Source organism: Theobroma cacao, chromosome 7 (assembly GCF_053813885.1).
Source record: "Theobroma cacao isolate CCN51 chromosome 7, ASM5381388v1, whole genome shotgun sequence".
Classification (NCBI taxonomy): Eukaryota; Viridiplantae; Streptophyta; class Magnoliopsida; order Malvales; family Malvaceae; genus Theobroma; species Theobroma cacao.
The window spans coordinates 4512228-4535770 of NC_142645.1; the positions used below are offsets into that span (position 1 = coordinate 4512228).

The window sequence follows — 23543 nt, forward strand, 5'->3', positions numbered from 1 at the left end:
TTTTTAATTTATATTTAAATAAAAATTTATTATTTTTCGTTTGGTAGAAAAAGAAATTCGAGTTTCGCTCTTTAAGAAAACAAATATTATACACCAATTATTGAGTTAAATGTTCAAGTGAAAATTTTTTCTACTACTTTAAAATGAGGTCAAAATCTTGGCTATCACACTAGCTTTCTTCCTAACAAAGCAAAAAAAATAAAAATTAACATTTAAACATTTGATTCAATAATAAATATATATAATTTTTTTTATTTAAAGAATGAATTTATATTCTTTTTTCTCAAAATTAAAAATAATAATAATGATAAGAATTTTAAAAGTAAAATAAAAAAACTTTAAAATCCTCCACTACCTCTTCCAAATTTCACCGACACATGTCTTTTTTCTTTTTTTCACTTCAATACATAATTAATAGCTTCTAGTAGACTATCCATGAAATTTATTCCATTTTCTGTCCTTCCATCTCTTTAAATATCTTTCTATCCCAAGTGAGAGAATACTAAATGAAAGAGAAGGGTAAGGCCACCTAGTTTTAACTATCATAACTTTAAAAGTAAAATAAAGGGTAAGGCCATCTCTTTAATTTATAGTCATAACTTTTTTTTCTTATACTAAGAACAAAATAAAAGTAAAATAGTTGGTTTAAACTAGTTGACATATCATCTTATAAATTCAATGTATTTAGTTAAGATTGTTGTCATATAAGGCTCGTTGAAGCCTGCAGATTTTAAGAGCAAAGGTTTCTTTATGTATAGTCTATTCTATACACTTTAAATATAATCTTTAATCATTAAGCGAGTTTTATAACATTCAACGGATCCATCTATGTGAGTTTTGATTTTATAAACTCATTTGCAATTAATACAAGTTTTATTAAAAAGGAGGTCGACAAAATTTTAAGTATGAGTTTTTTCAAGAACTTGAAGCTCGTCATTCATAACTTGAAGTCAGTATTAACCTCACGATAAGATCAAGGCTCGTGAAAGGAGTTATAATAGTAGAAAAACAATGATAATCATGGAGATGATGAACAGTTTTTCTTCGTAGCGGTAAAATGATGAAAGGTTAAGAATAGATACAATATTAACAACAAGATTAAATTCTATAGGAATAAGAGCAGGGGGTAAGATTATAAGGAAGCTCATCAGATGTATTTTTAGTAAAATTGGGAAATAAATCAACGATATGTCAGTAAAAAGATTGAGAAGAAGTAGAAAACGAGAAATGAAATTTTGATAAAGAGAAAACTAATGTGTCATTCCAAAACGTGAGATGCCTAGAAATACATAACGTATTTGAAATAGAGATCTATTTCAATCTCATATAGAAGTAAACAACAAAGTTGGACACGTGCATGCAATTTATTGATGTGTTCGTGTGGTTGTTGCACCTTGAATGTGGCGGGAAAGCTATGGAGATCTATTTGCTGAAATGGCAATGGGAGTTTATAGCTAATGAAGTTGCCAACCAGATCATCATGAAGTTGCAGTTGCCATGGTTGACTACCACTACTTTGTTTGGTGTATGCATTGTGCTTTATTTGTAGTAAATAGTTTTTAAGATTCTCAAAGACTTTTAATTTGGACGCTTTATATTTTATAAGAATTAAAAAGAAAAATAAAAAGCTACTTCTTGTAATGTAATTCAATATTTCATGGAATTAATTTTTCTAACCCTTTTTTTTGAATGGCAATTATTTATATTTAATTGAATCCTTATTTAAAGGATGGGTCTATCATTTTACATTCAACAATTTTGTTTCTTTAATTCACTTGACGAAATCAAAGTCAATGTAATTCATATTCATTTACACTAGCTAGTACATTTGGATTAATGTAATAATAATTATAATAATAAAGAAGTAAACTACTTGAATGGACTTGGGGTAAAAATGATCGGATGAAAATGACATGCATGAATCTTTTTCTATCATTAATATGTTTTAATATCTTAGGCATGAATCATGTAAAAACACATTTCAGCCTAATTCCAAAAGCCCAATTTTTATTTTATTTAATTTTTTAATGATATATAAATATTGGAACTTCATTAAAATCAAGATTACATATTCCATTTCCTCATAATTAAAAAAAGTAAAAATGACCAGAATTAAAAGTAAAATAAATAACTTTAAAATCCTCCACTACCACTTCCAAATTTCACCAACACATGTCTTTTTTTTTTTTTTTTACTTCGATACATAGTAGCTTGCAAGTAGACTTTTCATGGATCGAGCAGCTAGTATAGTATCCATGAAATATATTCCATCTTCTTCCTTCCATCTCTTTAAAAATCTTCTGTTCCAAGTGAGAGAACACTAATGAAAGAGACAAGAGAAAATTTTATTTTTTATGCCTTTGAGTGGAAAATTGGTATTAAAAGTAAAGGCACTCATTGCCATGGAAATTTCACGGGTTCTCCCTTTGTCAAATTTGCTCTTTATATGGTGTACTTGAATCTGTCATCCAATGTTATCAGGCTTTGAAAAGTATGCTTAATTTCTTTTATGTAAGAACACACTTGAATAGGCCTATAGATAGCAGTCGAGAGAGAGGGGATGCTGAACCCAACCTACCTAGTAACTAATCCAAAATCAAAGCATTGTTTCTCATAGTATGCATTCTCTTAGCTTCCTCTCTCTTTATCCCCACCTCTACCATGGCTAGACAGCTGCAGGGTAAGAGCAACTAGTTTTTTTAGTATATTTTACGGTTAAAAATTATAATTTCAATCAAATAATTTTTTCTGAAATAAAAAATTGATGCAAATTGCTTGAGTTAATTACATTGATTTTATGTATATGGATGCTTTAACAGCATGATATATCCTTGTAAATTTTACAGCAGATCCCATTTATAATCGACCTGGTGTTCCATGTGGCCGTGGAGATCCTTACAATCGAATGTGCGTACCTCATGTAAAGCCATCTCCTCCTAAGTGCACAATCTATAATCGTCGTGGCTGCAGTCCTCTTGCATCTGTACCTTCACTGTGGAGGGAAAGCCATGGAGAACTATTGGCAAATTATAAAGGGAATAATTATATGAAGCTAAATAAATAAGTTGCCAACCAGATCATGAAGTTGCAGTTGCCATGATTTGAGTTTTGACCACTACTACTAGTACACTTTGTTTAGGATATATATGTGTAATAAATTGTTCTTAAGAGCTCATATTGATGAATTGATGATTTCTAGTAAGATTCTTAGTTTCAACGTAAAAATTAAAAACAAAATAAAAGTACTTCCCGTTATATGTTGAATTTAACTTTATATATATATCTCCAATGGTGGTATAACCTTTAGCAAGAAGGACAGAAATAAATTATTGCTTATTCACCTTCTAAACAAAAGGAAAAAAAAGTATGCTGCTTTTTCTTCACGCTATTAAGTCTCTCTAAATCTTTTTCCTAGTAAGAGAATATATTAATGAAAGAGACAACAGGAACACTTTGTCTCTTGTGTGGAAAATTGGTCCCAAAAATGCAGTCATTGCCATGGAAATTTCGTCACTGCAGTCATCCCATTTGTCAATTTTGTTGTTTTTCGAAATCATACTCAAAATCGATTATAATTTTTTTTTCAAGGGCAAATCGATTATATTTTTAAGATAAAAATTTTAAAAATTTCGAATGAAATGATATTTTATATCAACGGATATGACGTTTACTCAAAATTTGAGACGAAAACATTTTTTTTTAATGGTTAAAAGGATAGTTACATAGAAAACAAAGCCCTACAACTTGTGTGAGGGACAGAGGGCATGCATCACCTTTCCACTATATTTCCCTTTCCAATAGTTTTGTTTCAATCAGATCTTTGAAATGGTCAACAGAAATGTTCTAGTTAATGTCACCCTGTAACTACATTTGTGGACTTGGGGTCAATGATTTTAGCTTTCATTGAGAAGAATTGAATGGTAATTCAAAGTCTTTGAAAATTAGAAATTGAAATAAACTATGATTATTGTTTATTTACCTTCTTAAAAAAATTTGATGCAGGTTGTTGAACAGGACACTTTCATACAACAAATTTCTCTTTATATATATATATATATATATATATATATATTCAATGTATAATTCAAATACTAAACAAAAAATGCACAATGTCAAGAGTAAGTAATTGAAATTTTATATGTATTGGTAGGATTAGCTTTAGCAAGAAGGGCAGAAACAAATTATTGTTTACTATTCACCTTCTAAACAAAACCGAAAAAAAAAGTATGCTGCTTCTTCTTCACAGTAGTAAGTTTCTCTAAATCTTTCTCCAAGTAAGAGAATCTATTAATGAAAGAGAAAACAAGATCAATTTGTCTCTTGTGTGGAAAATTGGCCCTAAAAATGCAATCATGACCACGGAAATTTCGTCACTACAATTATCACCTGTTCACTATCTTCCCCTTTCCAATAATAGTTTTGTTTCAATTGGATCTTTGAAATAGTCAACAAAAATGTTCTAGTTAATGTGACCTCTAACTACATTTGTGTTCTAGTTAATCATGATTATCTGGTGATTAGCTCATGACTGATCTCTTGTAATTATTGCTTGATATCTCTACTGTTGTTTTTGCATATCTGCTATCTTTATGCTTTTGCTTTTGCATGTTGCTGGTTATTGTGGTCTGCTGCCTTGGTTGGATTGGATTTTATTTTTGATAGTCTACTGCTTTGGGTTGATCTTTAGTTGTATAATGTTTTTATTAGGATGGTTTTTCAGTGTAAACAGGTTTTGCTATCTCTATGTACCTCACGCTTTTTCTTGATTATTGCTCTAGCCATTTGTCGTAACGTGCGGGTCCGGGAATCCGACCGCTAGACATGGTGTGTGAAAACTCACTAAAAAATTAAACTAGGAGTCGCCACCAATCTTTTTTTTTACTAGGTGTGATTGGCCACCTATTGACTCGATTCTAATCGATGCAAACTTAAATTAATTTTAAGCCCACCGAAAAGAACCTTAAACCGGTCTACAATTTTTTGGATCTAGGTTCGGGAGTACGGTTACGCCCGGGGAAGGATTAGCACCCCTCGGACGCCCGTTCCATGAACGGTACCATTTTTAGATTATCCTATTGGGCTTTAATTTTTAATTTCACTAGATTTCCTTAATTATTATTTTTATTTTATCTCCTATTTAACCTAAAACGGAATGCAAATGAGTGGCGAGATGAAATGCATGGCGTGAGATAAAAATGCTGGACAAATAACCTTTTATCGAGGATACTTTTCGAATCCGCCCATCATACTGGTGGGACTCGGGATATTCTCTCACCTAGGGAATTATTCGAGAAACTCGCCTTCGCAAATTCGACGAATAATTCCCGTCTTCGGGGTCATCGTACATTTTCTTTTTAAAATAATATTTTGTGCATAATGGTCCTAATTCGGGCGAAAGCCTTTTATTAAAGGTGGTTCTCGAGCCCTCCCATCATACTGGTGGGACCCGAGGACATCTTTTCACCTAAGGAACTTTTCGAGAAATACCCGCCTTCGCAGGATCCCCGAAAGATCCCATCATCGGGGCTTAAACTCGAAAACAAAAAATATTAATATGCAATGATATGTATGATGCGATATGTATATGCTATGCTAATACAATTATTTATTTTTTATTATCATTAATATTTTTTATTTTCTTATATATTTTATTATCATATTTCCTATTCTTATTTCTTATTATTACTATTTTTTTATCTTTATTTTTACATTTTTTTGTTCTAAGTTCTTATGTTTTCCATTTATACTTAGACAAATTGCTTATAATTCTATATTATTTTAGTAAGCAAAAATTATATATTTTTATTATGCTATTTTTTATTTTATATATATTTTATATATTTTTATTATTTACATATTTTCATAAGCAATCTTTTATTCAAACCTAATGCCTAAGATCTTACTTCATATGTATACTATTATTATTTTATTATTTTTTTTATTTTTATCTTCACATTTTTTAGTTTATGCCACTTAATACTCAATACTTAATTTTAGATTAGTTATTTTTATTATTTATTTATTTATTTATTTATTTAATGTCATGTATATTATATTTCCGTAAATTAATTATTTATCATATGTTTGAATTGTTATTACTTTATTATTATTTATTACTTATTATTTATTTTTATCAAGTAATTTTATCAAGTAATTTTTTGTATAATCAAGCTCTTTATTTACTAAGGATTTCGGAATCTTGAAATCGAGGCCCTCCCATCATACTGGTGGAGCCTTGATTCGGATCCCGAGCCTAGGGAACATAAACTCGGGATTGCGACTTCTCGCATCTCGATCGATTATCCCATCATCGGCCTGTTATACTTATAGTTAATATTATAGTATTTTGTATTTATTTTATTATTCATTATCTTTTTTATTGAAGAGTTAATTAATTATTATTATTTTTAGATTGATTCCCATATCTATTTTATTATAATTATTTTGATACTTAACATAATATATTTATTTATATTTATTTACATTTATTCATCTATCTCTATTCACTATATATATATATATTTTAATGTACATAAATATTTCCCATGCTCTTTTATATATTTTATTTAAGAATACCTCACTAATAGCATAATAATTTTCAATTTCACTTACTTATTCTATATGTAGCTCTTTAACTTACTATTTATTTCATTCATTTATATATATTTCATTTAGCAATCTATTTTTTTGTTTTGCATATTTACTTCCCTCACCCTTGCTAAACATTCTCCTACATTTATATTTTTTATTAGCTATATATATATATTTTTATTTTTATATTGTATTTTTATATATAGATTTATATCTCTCTATGTGTATTATCTTCTTTGTCCTAAAAATAATATCTAAAAGATTTTGGAAGCTTATGCTAAAGTAAACCAATCCTAATCCTAAAAGACATTCTTCAGAAATTTCTAGGGCACTGTATTAAAATATTTTCAGATTAATCATATGAAGCTTAAATTGAATTTTATAGATTAAATCCAAACAACTCAAACCATAATAACCTAAGCAATTAAATCATTATGAATCAATTAGGCAAAGGAGTGAAGTTTTCCTTACCTGATCACACTAAATTACTTCAAGACGATTAGGCTAACCACAACTGGCACTAAACGCGCCATTTGGTTCTGCACAGCCCCCTCTGGAGCACCAAACGACGCCGCACGGCTTAGGGGAGATGGACTTCCTTTTCTTATTTTTCTCTCCTCACTTTTCACCTTTCTTTCTTCTCTCTATGCCGGCGGTACTTTCTCTTTTTCTTTAAAAATGCTGCCTTTCTCTTCTCTTCTCAAATCATCTCCCACCGGCGGCTAACACTCCAGCTATTACTCCTCTTACCGGCAGCAAACACTCCAGGCTGTTACTCCTCTCTCCGGCAGCAAACCTCCAAGCTGTTGCTCCTTCTACCGGCGGCAAACCAACCCAGATTTCACTCCTCCTACCGGCAGCAAACACTCCAGATTTCACTCCTCCTACCGGCAGCCAACCTCCAAGCTGTTGCTCCTCCTAACCGGCGGCAAACCTCCAAGCTGTTGCTCCTCCTACCGGCGGCAAACCAACCCAGATTTCACTCCTCCTACCGGCAGCAAACGCTCCAGATTTCACTCCTCCTACCGGCGGCAAACCACCCCAGATTTCACTCCTCCTACCGGCGGCAAACCTCCAAGCTGTTGCTCCTCCTAACCGGCGGCAAACAACCCCAAATTTCACTCCTTCTACCGGCGGCAAACAAACCCAGATTTCACTATTCCTCTGCTCAAAATCCCAAAAACCCCCACTCTCAATAATCAATTCCTATTTCTCTTTTTTTGATTGATTTTTCAGTGCTCATTGTGGAATTTTTCTGGGTGTGACTGCTGGAAATTTTTTTGTTGCAGGTTCCTCCTCTCCCCCCGAAATGCTACAGTGCCCCCTCTCCTTTATACTCGATTCTCGGGTTCTGGAGGGGGCACGCCCCATTGCCTTGTCCCTGGGCACCCAGGGGCAAGTTCCACTAACCTGCCAGACGCGAATTTTTCGCGTCTGGCAGGTGAGGGAGGTGCCTGGCAGGGTGCGTCCGCACCCTGCCAGTCGTACCTCTCTCCCTTTCTTTCCATCATTTTTTGTTCATTATATTTTTAATTTAGTGTCTACACCATTGTCTTCCCTTTCGGGGAAGTATATTTTTGTAAATACCATTTATTATTAATGAATTTCTCCTAATTGACTAAAAATAAAAGGTAATTCAAAATCTTTGGAAATTAGAAATTGATATAAACTATCATTGTTGTTTTGTTTCTTTAATTAACTTGACAAAATCAATGTCAATGTATTTCAGATTCATATACACTAGCTAGTACAATTGCATTAATATAAAAATAATAAAGAAGTAGACTACTTATATTAATTTGGAGTGAAAGTGGTCGGATCCATGAAAATGACATGCATTACTCTTTTTTAATCATTAATATGTTTTGATATCTTAGGCATGAATCTTGTAAAATCACAATATTTCAGCCAATTCCCAAAACCCAATTTTTATATTATTTAATTTTTTATAATATATAAATATTGGAATTTCATTAAAATCAAGATTACACATTCCATTTCCTCTTAATTAAAAAAAAGTAAAAATGACAAGAATTAAAAGTAAAATAAATAACTTTAAAATCCTCCACTACCACTTCCAAATTTCACTAGCACATGTCCTTTTTTTCACTTCGATACTAGTAGCTTGCAAGTAGACTTTTCATGGATCGAGCAGCTAGTATAGTATCCATGAAATTTATTCCATTTTCTTCCTTTCCATCTCTTTAAAAATCTTGCTGTTCTAAGTGAGAGAACACAAATGAATATTATTGTTTCTTGGTCAACCTCGAAACTGTTCTTCATATTGAGTAGAATTAAGGAGTATTTATTGAGGCTATCAATGGTAAGGGATGAGGGATGTCGTAAAGTGATCTTGGTTATGGATAACAAAATCGCTGCATAGGTGATTCAAATGGAAACTAATGAATCAAATGCTAATTCAGATTTAACTTTAGGCCATTAAAAATTTCTTAAGGAAGGAACGATAAGTTAGTATCATTCATTTATATTGCAAATATAATCGTTTGACGGATTTTCTTAAAAATATGACCTTTGAACATTCTATTGGTATGACACTTCTTAAGAATTCTCTTAGAAGTAATGTTTCAATTTTATTAAGCGATGTTATGAGAATTTCATTTTCATGCGTTTTTTTGACATAAATGTATTATTTTTATTTCTTTTAAAAAAAATGCACATCGCCGAGAGTAAGTAATTGAAATTTTATATAAGCTTTAGCAAGAAAGGCAGAAATAAATTATTGTTTATTCAGCTTCTAAACAAAACCAAAAAGAAGTATGCTGCTTTTTCTTCACACTATTAAGTCTCTCTAAATCTTTTTCCAAGTAAGAGAATACATTAATGAAAGAGATAACAAGAACACTTTCTTTCTTGAGTGGAAAATTGGCCCTAAAAATGCAGTCATTGCCGTGGAAATTTCGTCACTGCAGTCATCCCTTTTGTCAATTTTGTTGTTTTTTGAAATCATACTCACAATCGATTATATTTTATTTTCAAAGGTAAATCGATTATATTTTTAAGATAAAAATTCAAAAAATTTCGAATGAAATGATATTTTATATCAACGGATATCACATTTACTCAAAATTTGAGACTGAAAACATATTTTTTTAATTGTCAAAAGGATAGTAACATAGATAACAAAGCCCTACAACTTGTGTGAGGGACAGAGGGCATGCATCACCTTGTCACTATCTTTCCCTCTCCAATAGTTTTGCTTCAATTAGATCTTTGAATTGGTCAACAAAAATGTTCTAGATAATGTGACCGCTACGTTTGTGGACTTGGGTGTCAACGTTTTTAGCTTCCATTGAGAAGAATTGAATAGTAAATTAAAGTCTTTGGAAATTAGAATTAATTGATGTAGATTATGATAATTGGTCATTTATCTTTTCTAAAAAATGTGATGCAGGTTGTTGAATAGGGTACTTTCATATTAAATTACAAGCTAATTAACAAATTTATTTTTTATATTATATATGTGTATATGTATATGTGTACGTAAATATATTTGTAAAATAAAAATAAATATTCTTAATTTTCTTTGCTTCATTAAGTCTTTCTAAAAATCCTTAAGAGTTTTTCCAAGTGAGAGAGTACATAATGAAAGAGACAGCAGCAATAATTCATCGAAAATTGGTCCCAAAAATTACTGCACATTGCCCTGGAAATACTGGCGTCAATATTTGAAAAGTATGTAAGAACACACTTGAATTGGCCTATAAATAGCAGTCGAGAGGGGAGATGCTCAACTCAACCTAGCTAGCAATTAATCCAAAATGAAAGCATTGTTTCTCATAGTAGGCTTTCTTTTTGCTTCCTCTCTTTATTCCCACTTCCACCATGGCTCGACAACTGGTCGAGAAGGGTAAGGCCGTCTACTTTTAGTATTTCCAATATTTTAAATAACTTGCACACATTTGATTGCTTTGCATGAAGAGTTTCTTAGTGTAAAGAGAGATTTATGATATAACTCTTTTGTATATATATATGTGATCAAATCATAGTTTTTTTTTTTTTTGCTAAATATTTAATTAAGTCCCTAAACTATGTCAAAAAAATCAATTTAACCTTTATCTTTTTATTGCATTCAAATAAATTTCTGAACTTCTATTTCGGATCAAATAAGCCCCTTTTCTTAACTATTGATTAACTTTCATTAGTAACGATACATGTGGTACTTTTATACCATGTCATCTGCCACATGATAGATGACATAGTATAAAAGTGCCACATATACCATTTACTAACGGAAGTTAGTCAATGGTTAGAGAGAGGAACTTATTTGATCCGAAATAAAAGTTTAGGACTTATTTAAACACAATAAAAGGATAAGGGCCGAATTAATTTTTTTTGACATAGTTCAAGGACTTATGTGGGTATTTAGTCTTTTTTTTAAGCATAAACTATTACTTAAAAAAAAAAAAAAACTTCTATCTCCTTAAATTTTATCTATAATTCCACATATATCTATTAATAATATTAAAAATAAACAATCCACCCAAAAAGGGAAACAATATTAATAAATAATATAAAATAACTAAAATACCCTTTACATAAATATCACCTAATTGCCTCACTGCCCACTGCTCATCCCTTTCTCTCTTCAGCCTCCTTTCCAGTCCATCGTTCATCCCCTTTCTCTCTTGAGCCTCTCTTTTCCAGGCCACCGGTTCATCCCCTTTCTCTTTAGTATAATTTAATAAGGTCAATAGTAAAGATACCATTGTTCAAGAATCAATGGTAAAGAAACTCCAGATGGAAGGACGATATCTTAATTAGAGATGTCTGGTGATGGTGGCCATTTTCATTTTCTCTGCGGTTCTTTACAACATCCGTGTCGAATATGGCTGTGGATTTCTTTTCTAGTTCTAGCTTCTTTCACTGGTTCATCTCTGCCCTTCTGGAGTAATAGCAGCCGGTTGGATAATGATAGTGGAAATATAATCTGGTTTCATCTTGTGATAAGAGCCGTTCGCTAGATGTTAATCCCCGTTTTTAAATCTTAAATAATATTCTGATAGAAGGATCACTTGGTTTTAGACTTCCCCATCCTCATTCAAAATACAAGTAGGGAACAATATGATAGCTAGTTACAATGATGTCAAAACATAGTCAAAACTGTTTCTAGGTTATTTTGGTATGCAATTTTTTCCTTTTTATGATTGAAAATAAGAAATAAAAAAATAGGTTTTAATTTTGGTATGTAATTCTTTCTTGGGAATTGGGTTATCGCAAAATAGAGCTCCAAGTTGATAGCAAGTTAGTGGTGCAAGCCATAATCTCCCCCAAGGGTCATCCGTGCTCAAATTCAGATTTGATTGAAGCTATCCAATACCTACTTCAGCGTCAATGAGAAGTCAAAACACGACATATATTTAGAGAAATAACACTATCGCCGACTTCTTAGCAAACAAAGGCTTCTCCATAGAAGAGGATTACGAATTTTATGATGTGCCACCCATAGATACTAGATCTTTTCTCATGAAGGATATGTTGGGGATTAGTTTCTCTCGTTTAATTAGTGTTTAATAAAACTCATTTAAAAAAAAAAAGAAAATAAGAATACAGGTTAGGTATATAGGTTTAGAGAACACTAAACCTCTTCTTTATCCAATAAAGGGTAAAATCGTTTTAAAAATACTATCGTATCATTAAAGTAATGAAAATATTAATAATTGACTAACGATAAGATTTATTTGTCTAACAAAATATATTTTTCTTAATGGATTGTCTATTTTCAATATTAATAGACTCGCGTGGAATTATGGGTTCTTGTATGAAAATTCGTTAAATTGTAAAACACAAAATTAAAGATAATTCTCTTTTACTTGATCTACTAACTTTATTCTATTTTTAAATAGGAAAAAGAAAAAAAAATTTCTTTCTTTTTTTTAGGCTAGTTAATGTCCTTGTTGCCCTACCTAATTACTTTCGTTTTATGTCTGTTACCACTGCAGGTGCCCTTATTGATCCTCCTGAATCACCTACTAGTTGTGCCCTTCATCCCAATAAAAGTTGCAGCCCCTCTCCTGAGAAATGTGGGATTTACCGTCGAAATTGCCTTCCTCCTGCTATACCTTGAATGGAGGAAAACTATGGATTTATTAGCAAACAATGTAATGAAAATAGCTAATAAGTTGCCAACTACTGAATTGTTGGTATAGACATATGAACTTTAAGTTGCCCATCATATGTACTATGATCAAGTCTACTTTGTGTGAGTTATGTAATGTATTTTTATACATACATCAGAAATAAAAAGTTAACCGTCGCTTCAGTTTAGTTACAAAGTGATAATTGAGTAAAGTGAGATTTGACCATAGATCTGAATTTATAATCAAGAACAAAATAAAAGTAAATTAGTAATTAATAAATTGCCAACCAGATCATAAAGTTGCAGTTACCATGATTTGTGTTTTGAAGACTACTAGTAATATACTATATATATATATATATATATATATATATAATAAATTGTTTTTATGAGCTCAGGATGATTTTTAGTAATGTTTTTAATTTCAACATAAAAATTATAAAAAAAATTATTTCCCGTTCTAAGTTGAATTTAACCTTATATATATTCAATGTATAATTAAAATACTAAACAAAAAATGCATAATGCACTTTGGGAATTAAAAATATGGTTTCTTGATTAAACTCGAAAACTATTCTGCATATTAAGCATAAATATGGAAGTTTATTGGGGTTTGTTGATGGCATAAGATAAGGGATGTCATAAGGTGATCTTGGTTATGGACCGTAAAACCGCTGCACAGGTGATTCAAAAGGAAACAGATGAGCTAAATGTTAATTCAGATTTGACTTTGACCATTAAAGATCTCTTAAGGAAGGAATTATGACAAGTTAGCATCACTCACATGTATTGTAAAGCCAATCGTTTGGTAGATTTTTTTTACGAATATAACCTTTTAACATTTTGTTGATACAGTTCTTTTCAGGGATGCTCTGAAGGACAATGCTTCAATTTTATTAAACGATGTTATGCGAATTTCATCCTTATGAATTATTTTAACATAAATATATTATTTTGATTTCTTTCTTGAAAAAAAAATGCACAATGCCAAGAGTAAGAAATTGAAATTTTATATTAGATTCAGCAAGAAGGGCAGTAGTAAATTATTGTTTACTCACCCTCTTAAAAAAAGAAAGGATGCTGCTTTTTCTTTGCACTGTTAAGTCTCTCTAAATTTTTTTCCAAGTGAGAGAACATATTAATGAAAGAGATAACAAGAACAATTTGTCTCTTGGGTGGAAAATTGGTCCTAAAAATGCAACCGTTGCCTTGGGAATTTCGTGACTATAGTTACCCCTTTTGTCAATTTTATTCTTTTTCGAAATCATACTGAAAATCGATTATTTTTTAAAAATAAAAATTCAAAAAATTTTGAATGAAATGAATATCATGTATACTCAAAATTTGACACATAAACACATTTTTTTATTGCAAAAAGGATATTAACATAGGTAACAAAACCCTACAACTTATGTGGGAGAACGAGTGCATCACCTTTTCATTATCTTTCCCTTTCCAATAGTTTTGTTTCAATTAGATCTTTGAATTGGTCAACAAAAATGCTCTAGTTAATGTGACCCTCCAACTACGTTTGTGGACTTGGGGTCAATGATTTTAGCTTCCATTGAGAAGAATTGAATAGTAATTCAAAGTCTTTGGAAATTAGAATTAATTGATATAAATTATGATAATTGTTTATTCACCTTTTTTAGAAGTGTGATGCAGGTTGTTGAATAGGGTACTTTCATATTATTAATTACAAGCTAATTAACAAATTTATTTTTTATATTATATATGTGTATGTGTGTACGTGTACACGTATATACATATATTTGTAAAATAAAAATAAGTATTTTTAATTTTCTTTTCTTCTCTAAATTTTTATGAAAATCTTTATAATTTTTCCAAGTGAGAGACTACATAATGAAAGAGACAGCAGCAATAGTTCATGGAAAATTGGTCCCAAAAATTAATGCACATCGCCCTGGAAATAATGGCATCCATATTTGAAAAGTAGGTAAGAACACACTTGAACAGGCCTATAAATAGCAGTCGAGAGAGGAGTTGCTTAACTCAACCTTGCTAGTATACTTCAATCCAAAATGAAAGCAATATTTCTCATAGTATGCATTCTCTTTGCTTCCTCTCTCTTTATTCCCACTTCCACCATGGCTCGACAACTGATCGAGAAACGTAAGGCATATTTTAGTTTTAGTATTGCCAATCATTTTAAATAACTAACAGACATTTGATTGCTTTGCATGGAGAGTTTCTTAATTTAAAGAGGGATTGATAATATAAATCTTATATATATACACACGCGTGATCAATTTTATGTAAAAATTTTATAATTTTAGTTTTTCATTCATGTGTGAAAATTCATCAGATTTAAAACAAAAAATTAAAAATAATTTCTTTTTTACTCGATCTGTTAATTTTATCTAATTTTTAAATAGGAAAAAGATTTTTTTTCCTTTTTTTAGCTGAGTTAATATCTTTGTTGCCTTAGCTAATTACTTTGGTTTTATGTCTGTTAATTCCGCAGGTATCCCTAATAAGCGTCCTGCTGTACCTATTCAATGTGGCCGCAATGCTCCTTCTAAAAACTGCATCCCTGGAAATAGACCCAAAAAGCCTATTGTGTGCGGCGATCCTTACAATCGTTATTGCCATCCTCCTGGACCTTGAATGGAGGAAAACTATGGACTTATTAGCAAACAATGTAAAGAAAATAGCTAATAAGTTGCCAACTACTGTATCGTTGTTATAGAAATATGAAATTTAAGCTGCCCATCATTTGTATCATGAATTCTACTTTGTCTACAACGTAGTGTATTTTTATACATACGTTATAAATAAAAAGCTAGTGACCACCTCGGCTTACTTATAAAGTGATAAAGAGTAAGATGAGATTTGCATATAAGTCTTGGTTTATAGTCGTAACACTTCTTCTTGCACTAAGAACAAAATAAAAGTAAATTAGCTTGTTTAAACTAGCTAATAGACTATCCTATAAATCCAATATATTTAGTTAAGATTGTTATCATACAAGGCTCAATAAAACCTACAGATTTTACGAGAAAGATGAAAATAAGTAGGTGGAGATAACATGTATACACCTTCCTCTTGTAAAACACCGTCAAGAAATTCATTTTTAAAACACCCTAAACTCTTCAGATTTTAGCTTGAGATATTATTTTTTAACAAAAATTAGATAATAAATTTAATTTTAAGGGATTTGGACGGGTGGGTTGAACTCACTGATTCTCAAAAAATGTCAACTTGACCTGATTCGATCCATGAACAACTCTACTTGCAACGTTCAGAATGTGCAGCTTCAATGAGTTCATCAAAAACTGCTGCATCTACACACTCTTTAGAGAGCATTATTGCACCAGGTTAATTACTTAAGTAACCCTAAATTAAGCAACCAAACACAGCTTAGTTGCCATGCCTTGCCCTTAAACTTGTATCGAGCAAACATCTTTTCCAAAATTTGAAAGGATATACTAATTACATATAGATATAGCAAAGACATCCACTTAATTTGTGTGAAGGAGAGGGACTGAGAGGGCGTCACTTTCTTTCCAAAGAGAGATCACCCTTCATCGAATTCCACAACCTCATTGTCTTCTTTCCTTTTCACTGGTTTCGTCTTAATTAGATGACTTTGAAACAGTCAAGAAAAGAAAAAATGTGTTAATGAATTTGACCTCTGACTACATTTTGCACTTGGGGTCCATATGTTTCTATATATCTTCCATTGAGAAGAATTGTATAGTAAATAATAGCCAAAGTCTTTGGAAATTAGAAATTGATGTAAACTATGACTGTTGTTTATTTAACTTGTAAAATTCTGGTGCATGTCGTTTGAAGGATTTTTTCATACTTCAAGTTACAATTTGAATAATAAATTTGTTTTTAAATATATACATGTGTGTACGTGTGTGTGTGTATATATATATATATATCTCAAGATAAGTATTTTGAATTTTCTTGCTCCATCGAGTCTTTTTGAAAATCTTTATAGGTTTTCCAAGTGAGAGACTACATAATGAAAGAGACAAACAAGAATAATTCGTGGAGAATTGGTCCCAAAAATTAATCCACAGTGCCTTGGAAATTTCGTGGGTTCTTCCCCTTTTGTCAGTGCATCAATCTTTGAAAAGTATGTAAGAACAGACTTGAATAGGCCTATAAATAGCAATCGAAAGAGGAGATGCTTAACTCAACCTACCTAGTCATTAACCCAAAATGAAAGCATTATTTCTCCTAGTATGCATTCTCTTTGCTTCCTCTCTCTTTTTTCCCACTTCCACCATGGCCCGGAAGATTCAGGGTAAGAGCAACTAGTTCTTTATTGTATTTTTTTTTTCTCAGCACATGAAGTTGCAGTTGCCATTTTTTGTGTTTTGGAGACTACTATTAGTACATACTTTGTTTAGGATATATATGCAATGTTATATTTTAGTGTATCCAATTGTTTTAATAAGTTATACAATCCATATATAATTAAATGTCAACATATTCAAACTTCAATTTGTTTTGTTAGAAAACGTTATATTTTTCCGATATAAATTACAATCACAATCAAATAATTTTTAAGACTAAAAACTTAATTTGGTGCTTTGCTTTAGCTAATTACATTGATTTTATTGTGTATGGATGATTTTAACAACATGGCCTCAGGGGCAGAGGGAGAGCGTTGGCGGCCCCTTAGTTTTTAATTTTTTTTTATTTTTATGTGTATAAAGTTTAAAATATATAGCTTTACCACCCCTAAACAAATAAAATGAATTGATTTGGAGTAGTGGTAAGAAATCCAAGTTAAATTTTAATAGCACAAATTTCTTTCTCCTCTCTAAACCAATTAACTATACTAAACTCTTTTAACTCACATAAATTTTGAAATCTTTATAAATCTATCATAATTTATAGGTAATATTTTAATTCCCAAATGCCAATTCAATTTTAATTTTTACATTTGCTTTATATTAGTAATATATGATTTTATAAAGGATATTGTACTTCAATTATTGTTATGTATTTTTAATTGACACAAATTTAATAATCGATGAATTTGAAAGTATAAAAACATGTCGAGTATAGCTTACGACACCTAACATGAAAACTTAATGTTAATTTTTCCTTTTGCTCTATATTTACTTATATTAATGAATCTAAAAACTTATATTTAAATTGTTAATAAAATTTTATTGTATAATTTTATTTTAAAAGTGATTAAGTTTTTGTTCTAAATTTCATCAATCCAATCAATAACTTTATATGATTACTCTTTAATCATTCTCATACAAAATTCTGAATCTATCCCTAAACATGATATAATAATTTTGCAGGACATCCCATGGATGTCAAACCACCGAATCCAAATATACAGCCGCATTATCGAAATAGAAATCGTCGTGAATGTACGATCTATAATCCCTGCCGTTCTGTACCTTGAATGTGGTGTGGGAAAGCCATGGAGATCTATCGGCAAAATTATAATGGGAATATATCTATAAAGCTAATGATAAGTTGGCAACCAGATCATGAATTTGCAGTTGCCCTGATTTGTGTTTTGAAGACTACTACTAGCATACTTTGTTTAGGATATATCAAAGAGAGGATCGAAAGTGGTGGCAGGAGGGGTGGTCATCACTTTTTAATTTTTAATTATTATTATTATTAAATTTGAGATATAAAATTTTATTATTTTTGTATAATTGCCCTTTAATTATTTCTCATGCAAAATTTTGATCTTACCACTAATATAATATATATGTAGTATTATATGTGCAATAAATAATTTTTAAAAGCTCATGAGTTCCTGCTATATAATTCAACAACTGGTTGAATTCAACACTTTATATATATATATATATATATATATATATATATATATATGTAATGTATCCAATAAAAAGCGAGGGATAGTTTAAACTTGTATAATCAATCATCTGATTATTTAATGGGATCATAATGTCAAATTTTTTTTAAAAATGATTTTGTTAGTACTAAATCATCATGTCAATCAAAATATTGCTAAAGATTTTTTTTCTTAAATAATATACCTGGTTTGTGAAAAAAGACTTCTACCTGGCTTCTATTGGCATAATGCAAATTTCTTAACTATTCTCCACTGTATAAATCATATACTAGACAAAAAAAATGCACAATGTCAGGAGTAAGGTATTGAATCTTTATATCAGTTGGCAGGATTAGCTCTAGCCAGAAGGGCAGAAATAATTATTGTTTATTCACCTTCTAAGAAAACAAAAAAGGTGTGCTGCTTTTTCTTCACACTTTTAAGTCTCTCTAAATCTTTTTCCATGTGAGACAATGCATTAATGAAAGAGACAACATGAAGAATTTATCTCTTGTGTGGAAAATTGGTGGTAAAAGTGCAGTCATTGTCAAAGAAATTTCGTCAACAGAGCTATCCCTTTTGTCAATTTTGCTCTTAATATATTCCATTTCAATTTTTATCATAAGATAGTTATCAGATAAGGCTCACTAAGGCTTGTAACTTTACAGAAAGATTAAAGTAGGTGGAGGTAACACGTACACTCGTTCCTGTTAAATACTGTTGAAAAATTCAATTTTTTTGAAAGATAATTTCATTAGTAACTTGCTTTACAAAAGATGCCCCATAAGGCAAGAACTGCAAAATGTAGCAGCAGCAAGATAGAGAATATACAAGCTCAAAATCAACCTGATCAGGTTGTAAGGGATCAATATAGACGACCCACAAGAACAAACCAACAGAGATCACACACCTAGTAGATTGTTACAGACAAATCATCTCCTGACAACCCAAGAAAACCAAGAGGACATCCTTTACAAACAGAGCTCAGCAACACGAGCTAGCAAAAAAGAGGAAGCAAGAAAATGCTTGCAGATGGGCCTCAAACAAAAACACAAGGCCATATAGCAGAAGCATAGCTTGTCAAAACAGCCAAATGGAACAACAATCCAGCAGCAGAGAGAAGAAAAGAGTGTGAAACAGCGAACCTCAGGAGAGAGTTTTCAACTTTCAAAGACTTCAATCAAATCATTTTTGATTACGACAATGCTAAAGGATTACAGACAGAAATAAAAGTAGAATACATAACTTTAATATCTACCATTCCCAAAATTCCACCAACACATGTCCTGTTCTTTTTCTTCAATACATAATAGTTTGCAGGAAGACTTTTCGTGGATCGGGCAGCAAGAAGACTGCTAGCCTCGTCCGACTCAGGCCGCGCCTTGGACAAGCTCTGTAGACTTGAGCTCGAAATATATTATTACATTAATATAAAAATTAAATAATAAATTTAATTTAAATTGATTTAAACAGTTACCGGAATTCTCTCATTTTTTAAAAATATCAACTATACCTGATTCGATTTATGAACAGCTCTACTCGCAAGTAATCACTTTTCACAACAATTCGCACAAAATTATTTGTTTTAGCCTAACTCCAATCTCCAAGCCGAAAGGAAGAGCTTCCAATTCAGTATGCAAAGGAATGTAAATATGATCAACCCTCAAAGAAGCACCAAGGTCCCTAAGAGCCACCCCCAAATCCTGCATCTTCAATGACTTTGTCATGAGCTGCAGCATCTACACACCAAAGCCTCCCTTTGAGAAATCGTTATTGCACCAGGTTAATTAACTAACCATAAATTAAGCAACCAATCAAACCCAGCTGAATCGCTCACGCCCTAGCCCTTACATTTTTTTTTTTATAATTGAGAGAATGAAAATTTGAACCCTACTCTTTAGATAAATTTGAATCTTACTCTTTAAATAAAAGATCATATATCAATTAATAAATCAAATACTCGAGTGCATCCTTACTTTTACATTTGTTATCAAACAAACATTTTTTTCAAAATTTAATAAATAATTGCACTTGTTTTTTTTTTTTTTTTTGAAAAGGATATACTAATTACATATAGATATAGCAAAGCCCTGCACTTCCTGTGAAGGAGATGCACTGAGGGCATCACTTTCTTTCCAAAGAGAAATCACTAGTCATTGGACTCCACAACCTCATTACCTTCTTTCCCTTTCACTGGCTTCGTTTCAATTAACAGTCAAAGAAAAACAAACGTGTGCTAGTTAATGCGACCTCTGACTGCACTTTGGACTTGGGGTCGGTCCATGTTTCTATATATCTTTCATTTATAGTAAATAATAGCGAAAGTCTTTGGAAATTAGAAATTGATGCAAACTATGATTATAGTTTATTTACCTTGTAAAATTCTGGTCCATGTTGTTGGAGGGTATTTTCATATTTCTAGTTACATCTTGATCAATAAATTTGTTCTTAAATATATACATGTGTGTTTGTAGCATTTGTGGACTTGGGTTCAATGTGTTTCTAGCTTCCATGCATTGAGAAAAATTAAATAGTAATTCAAAGTCTTTGGAATTATAAATTGATATAAATTAAAATTATTATTTATTTATCTTTTTTAAAAAAATTTAATGCAGCACTATTAGAAAATCGGACAATTGTGACGAAAACTTTTCTGTCATTATTTTTTTGTCACAGATAATAGTTTATAATGATAAAATTACGATGGTTTTATGATAAAATTAATAATAATTTATTTTTAAAAATTTGTAACAGATTTATTGACTGACCTACAAGTCTTTTTACCTAAGCTAATTTACTATGCTGTTGGGAATCTAGAGCCGATAACCCCACAGACTTACTACGGCACATCAACTGTAAGATTAATAAATTCAATTTTCAAAAAAAAAAAATTGTCATCCAGGCTGTCTTGCATGTAAATGGGAGACTATATAATGAAAGAGACAACAGCAATAATTCATGAAAATTAGTCCCAGAAACTGATGGGTCCCAGAAATCCTGAAAATTTCCGGGGTGGGTCCCTTTTGTCACCCCCAATAATTTAATAATAATGACATCAACCTTTGAAAAGTTTGTGAGAACACAGTCGAATTGGCCTATAAATAGCAGTTGAGGGAGGAGAGGCTTAACTCAACTTTCCTAGTAATTGATCCAAAATGAAAGCATTGTTTCTCATAGTATGCATTCTCTTGGCTTCCACTCCCTTTATTGCCACTTCCACCATGGCTAGGAAGCTGCAGGGTAAGGGCAACTAGATTTTTTTAATTGTATCCAATTTTTTAGACAAGTTTTACATATTAAATGTGAACTTATTTAAACTTCAATTTTGTTTTTGTTCAATAAGGTTGTATTTGTGAGTATCAATCAAATAATTTTCACATAATATCTAAAAAAGTCTCTAAAGTATTCAAAAAAATTTAAATAAATTTTTATACTTTTATTATATTCAATTAAAATTTTTTGTTATACCAGTGTCATGTGATTCGTTAAGATATTTTTTACTCTTCATGTCAATATCATATCAGTGTTATATAAATATAAAATGATAAAAGATATTTTGATTAATGATAATTAATCAATCATTAATCATAAAATAAAATTTTATTTAACCTAAAATAAAGATATCCCTTATTAAACTTAATGAAAAAATAAAATTTTATTGAATTTTTTTTAAATAATTTAAGAGTTTATTTAAGTATTACCTCAATAATTTTATTTTGTATATAGATGATTTTAACAACAAGATATATGTCTGTATGTTTTGCAGGAGGACAACCCATTGATACCATGCATAAACCACCAAGGCATCCGCCTGATCAATTTAAGCCTCCTGGCGGAGGTGGTCCAATTAACCCTCCTCCTACACCTTAAATATGGGGTGAAAGCCATGGAGATCTATTGGCAAACTTATAACGAGAATAAATTATATAAAGCTAATAATAAGTTGCCAACCAGATCATGAAGTTGCAGCGGCCTTGATTTGTGTCTTGAAGACTACTACTAGTATACTTTGTTTACGATATGTATAAAGTGTTATATGTGCAATAAATAGTTGTAAAGAGCTCATGACGAGCCCATGATGGTCTTGTCCTGGAAGGATCATCCTCCCTTTCCTTTCTGTATTAAGAAAATTCGTGAAGAGTTGACCTTCATGAGTTACGGCCGCTAGCACATCCAACTGGTTTATCACTTAAATTACAGGTTCAACTAATGTTATCTGTAAATATAGTTTGTAATGAATGAAAAAAAAAAAAGAAAAGGGAATGTTGTTGTTGCCTTGTTTTATTCTCCTCTGTTCATCCCTGTTCTCGGGCATCAAAACAGAGGTTACTTACAGTAACCATATCTCTCTCTTAAAAGCTCTAAAGCTCTACATTTGCACGATGAGCAATAGAAAGGAGACTTGATCAGTGAAAGAATAGAGATTATCCCAAGGAATCCACTTTTATTTTTTCCCTTGGCAAATGCAATGCTTTTATCAGCTTTGCAAGTTTTTTGCAGCATGAGTTTCCAAATAGATTTATTTTCTTTTGATAATCTATTACTAAGAAATCTTAACATTTTCATTGGAAAAGCCCTTCTGATTTGATTACAGAGACTGTGTTTTCTCTTTGAAAATACCATATACTTGAGGCCAGTCAGGTCAACATACTCCAAATTCAATGCTGCATTCAGATCAACAAGTCAAAAACTAAGATGATCCCAAAGTTTCTTCAATTTGTGAGAGCAAAATGAGAACATTAAATCCCTTTAAAGGAAGAAAAAAAAATGCTCATTCTTGTGTATTATCTTTCGATATCTATCTACCCACCACCAAGAAAGTTAACTAGGTAAATGAAAAAAATAGTAGGGGTAACAAATCTGCAATACAAGAAAGGTTATATGGAAAAAGTTGGTTTCAATAACTTAGAAATAAGGAGGTTTTTTTTATTAAAATTAAAAAAAATGAGGTGTTTATACAAAATAATTGTTAGAGATCATTAAATATATATTAACTTTAGTAGATTGAGGAAAAGGGAGATAGTTCAGAATTAATAGTATGGTAAA

The 23543-nt window shown here is 31.0% G+C and overlaps 4 long non-coding RNA genes across 4 annotated transcripts; all 4 read left to right on the forward strand.

Annotated features, from left to right (window-relative positions):
- The first annotated feature begins 10322 nt into the window (after window positions 1–10322).
- On the forward strand, window positions 10323–12876 carry LOC18593841 (uncharacterized). Its single transcript, XR_016027369.1, has 2 exons — window positions 10323–10459; window positions 12552–12876. It is a non-coding gene; the product is annotated as an uncharacterized LOC18593841 (long non-coding RNA).
- A 660-nt stretch (window positions 12877–13536) lies between these two features.
- On the forward strand, window positions 13537–15519 carry LOC108662957 (uncharacterized). The gene is made up of 2 exons (XR_001928847.2): window positions 13537–14821; window positions 15174–15519. It is a non-coding gene; the product is annotated as an uncharacterized LOC108662957 (long non-coding RNA).
- A 1120-nt stretch (window positions 15520–16639) lies between these two features.
- Window positions 16640–18354, forward strand: LOC148761487 (uncharacterized). The gene is made up of 2 exons (XR_016027354.1): window positions 16640–16967; window positions 17986–18354. It is a non-coding gene; the product is annotated as an uncharacterized LOC148761487 (long non-coding RNA).
- Window positions 18355–21598: 3244 nt separating this feature from the next.
- On the forward strand, window positions 21599–22781 carry LOC18593844 (uncharacterized). The gene is made up of 2 exons (XR_001928844.2): window positions 21599–21737; window positions 22264–22781. It is a non-coding gene; the product is annotated as an uncharacterized LOC18593844 (long non-coding RNA).
- Window positions 22782–23543: the final 762 nt, after the last annotated feature.